This window comes from Stegostoma tigrinum, unplaced genomic scaffold, assembly GCF_030684315.1.
Source record: "Stegostoma tigrinum isolate sSteTig4 unplaced genomic scaffold, sSteTig4.hap1 scaffold_58, whole genome shotgun sequence".
Taxonomy (NCBI): Eukaryota; Metazoa; Chordata; class Chondrichthyes; order Orectolobiformes; family Stegostomatidae; genus Stegostoma; species Stegostoma tigrinum.
In genome coordinates, this window is record NW_026728516.1 from 1,154,544 (window position 1) to 1,158,582 (window position 4,039).

Consider the following 4,039-nt stretch of genomic DNA (forward strand, 5'->3'; position numbering starts at 1 on the left):
AAGTGTCACTTCACCTGATGGAGGAGCAGCGCTCAAAAAGCGTGAGATTTCACATAAGCATGATGGACTACAAACTGGTGTTGCGTAACTTCTGAATTTTTTCATTGTTTCTGTGACAGAGCAAGGGAGAAACGATGGCTCATTTTAATCCCCGCACCCCGACCCCGCCAATCACCCCACCTTCCACGTTGAATTGTGCAGCCGCGCAGGCAAGGGCCACAGGAGATGACTCTCAGTGAGTGAGTGTTTCACGCGGATTCTTTCACCCTGGGACTGTTGCTGTCAGATAGTAACTCCTACCGGTCACAGCAAAGAAACAAATGTGTGCAATGCAAGCCTTTCTGCAAGGTTGCGATGTGAACCCTGAGCACCAAACAGGCTGCACAGAAATATGCCATATTAAGTTTCCAAAGGTAATAGTGCTAAGGTTCGACTTCCCTCTTTTCCGGCAGCATTGCATTCTTCTTCCTGCCTCTGATAAATGTCATTTGATGAAAGTTCCCAATCGTTGTTTATAATTTCCCGACAGAAATCTGGTTCTGCCTCTCTGTTCCTTTCCCCTTCCAGTGTTTGAAAGGGAGCTGCACAGCATATACCATCCCCAGCACTGTCAGCCCGTGGAGGGAAGTGATTTAACCTATCTGCTAATGCAGAGAGTTTTCAAAGACGCTCCTTTAACAAACTGTCCCCACGGCTTCAAGCTGCAATATGACGTCATATGGCATGAACGGTAATAGCCTTCAATTATGTGATGCAACAAAGATACTGGCTCCTGGAATATGAATGAGGATTAGTCGTGGCTCACGTGGTGCTGAATCATTCAATGAAAACTAATGACATCCCCACGCATTTACATTTCTACTTTACAATCTCAGACACTTAAGAAATCTTTGGGAATGTATATTTCTATTAATGATATTCATGACGCTTTTTCTTGGTGAAATTGGAGAAATAGTGTGGGGTTTGGTGTCTATATTTACTGAACGATACTCGGAAAGAGGAAATGGAATCTCATCGAGTTTTTCTTCCCTCTCAGATCCTCTCCTTTTTGTATTTGAAGGCGGTTCGAGAACAAGTCCTGGATCCACCCTGCGACGTATAGAATCAATCTCCCCAGTGCCCTGCAAAATCAAAACAGGGTGTACGAAGACAGGTAGGGGATGAGGAGAGAGAAGTTGAGACAATGAAATAGAGAAGGAAAACATGAATGAGACAAAGGCACAGACATATAAGCAGAGAGAGAAATAAGAGGAATGAAGAGAGAGAGAAAAGCCGAGTCGGCTGGGGATGGTTTAAGCGAGAAAGGGCACTATATTTAGACCTCCTTTGGCAACAACAGTTTAAAATCATTGTGATGCGATCACTTCCCATAACCCTATACAGTAGGCTTACAGCATGTGTGACCTTGCGTTGGAAAGTGAGCACATTTGGCTCCAAATAACTGCGCTCCATGTTTGAATCATGTCAGGCTTATGCTGCTCATGGTTAGGCTAGCTTTCCAAGAATGTATGTTGGGTGGTGGCTTTTGGCGATGGTGTGCATGGATCACAAAACTTGTTTCCAATTGGTCTCCAGTTTTTTTTCCATGGGAACAGTGTTTCAGGACTGTGGTGTGCCAATTGTTTGGGTAAATGCTCACCTCCCCTCGTGTGAGAAGTCAAACACAACCTATTCATCATGGGGTTTAAACACACAGTCTCCTCCCCTGGGCAGCTGCTTCATTTAGTTATTGATGGTGCGGTGTAAATAATATTATACTGATCTTTAATTACTTAATCTGTAGGCACTAAATTTTATTTCTCAATTCATCAGGATTTCCCAGCTCCTCCCTTTGGAGCAGAGTGACAGTGAGTTCATGAAGAGATGTTTCCATTCAACAGCAGTTCCTTTTCTGCTAGTGGGCACAGGTACAGTGATCTTTATCCAACCGCGGAAGTCACAATGCCACAGAAGAAATTCATTCAAAACGCGAGCCACTCTGTGTTAAATATTTGCTGTCTCATGTCCTTTTAAAATATCTCTCCTCCTTCTTTAGAAATGTGTTCCGTAGTCTTGAAATCTCCCATCTCAAGAAAATAAACACAATTAACACCGTCCACAGCTCTCGTTATTTATAAATTGCTTTCAAGTCATCTCTCAATTTCCCATGCTCGAGTGGAAAAAGTCACAGCCTATGAAACCTTTCTCTACACCTAACACCTTCCATGCAACGCATCGTGGCACTTTCTGTACCTTATCCAGTGAAACAAAAATCCATCCTCTATCAAGGCGAACAGAACTCTAAACAGTATTCGATAAGAGGCTTCAGCAGTGTCTTGTTAAAAACTATTTTGCCAGATGGCTATCACAGGCTTTCACACGAGCAAGAGTAGAACTAATTTCCCTGGGCTCTCCACAAACATCTACCTTGAAGATAACAAATAAACCTGTCCGGGAATTAACAATGCATGTATCAATATTTTTCTCCTCTTTGATGCCGGCAGGAACATTTCCGTCAATAACTCGGTGTTCCAGTAATAGGACGTTATATGCAATCTGAAGCAATAATTTTTCAGCTCGATTGACCATTGCTCCGTGAAGGTGTGATAACTTGCTAATAAGTGCCATCAACCAAACGTTGCGTAAGCTACATGAGCCTTTGTTCAAAATGAAAAACTTGGATCTGAGATACTGCTGAAGACAAAGAAACATTCCCGTTGAAACGTGGAAGGAATCCGGCTCACAAGTCTTAATTCAAATCTATTTGGCATAAGCTTTGCAGCAAGTAACTCAGCAGTGTATCAGTATGAGACAAAATGTCTAGGAGCTTGAAGAAACAAAGCGTGCATCCCTAGAATTTGAGATGATTCTCAGCACAACGACTGTGAGGTGGGCTCATAGCTTTGCATGTTCTGGGTCTTTGTAGGTAATTTAAATTGCAGGTCTAATGGTTATCTCAAATATGGCGATAATACCATTGACTATTTGTCGTGGAAAACAAATGAAACAGAACATTTTATATCTGCCTATCGCATGAACAAAGTTAAAGACAGAAATTTGCAGGCTGCTGATGCCAATTCACACAATTTGCCAACGCGCAGCCACAAAACAGTGAAGAGATGACGTTATGCAAGACAGTGGTACATTGTGGTTGTCAGTAAGCTCAGCAGTTTCGAGTATGGTTTTAAGAGCGCCAAAGTCGTGGGTTCATTCCTTCATGCGATTTGACCATTCACAATGAACTGATCAATGGTAAAGTCAGAAATGTGGAGACGGCCAACGTTGCGATCATCATGGAAAAAGAGCTGAGGGCACTCGAGGGTGTAGAGCAGCTTGGTGGTCAGTTAGCTCAGCTGGGTAGAGCATGGTGCTAATAACATCAAGGTCGTGGGTTCGATCCCCATACTGACCAAGTGCATGGAGTCCCCAGGGCTTCCTGCAGCTTTTGTGTTCTTGTCGGAGGCTTGTGGTGCAGTCTCTGCTTTTGCCCTTCGCCATTGGCTCGCAAGTGATGTATGTCACTGGGTATTTGCTGAGGCGCAGATTGCAATCAGAAGATGTTTCATTTGTTCTGATTCACCCCGCAGCCGAGATGCTGCATTTTCACACAATCTGCCAACGTGCAGCCACACAACAGTAAACCTCCACTGCACAATGTCACATTCAAAAGCAACAGTGTAAGCAATAACTAACCGGACCCATCATCACAACTTTGACCAGTGCAGCAAATTGATCCGGGTTCACTGCTCCTCACCAAGTTTTGCAAATAGCCGGAAGTAAATGCTGTAGAAACTAAGAAGATCTGACATCATCTGGAAGTGAAGCACAGTTAGTGTTTCGAATTGAAAGAAACTATTGAACATTATTTTTTGAATGTCTGTTATTACACTTCCCACGACTGCCAGTGGAACTAACTTCCCTGGTGAGGCCACAAGCATCTGTATTGAAGGTAACAAATAAACCTCTTCTGGAGTTAACAAGGCTCCCATCACGTTCTGCGGAAGTGTCATTGAACTTGAATCGTTAACTCCAATTTGATTATTCTCAACACATACTGCCG

General features: G+C 43.3%; 1 non-coding gene across 1 annotated transcript; it reads left to right on the forward strand.

Annotated features, from left to right (window-relative positions):
• Nucleotides 1–3,317: 3,317 nt before the first annotated feature.
• trnai-aau (transfer RNA isoleucine (anticodon AAU)) lies at nt 3,318–3,391 on the forward strand. Its single transcript has one exon. It is a non-coding gene; the product is annotated as a tRNA-Ile (tRNA).
• Nucleotides 3,392–4,039: the final 648 nt, after the last annotated feature.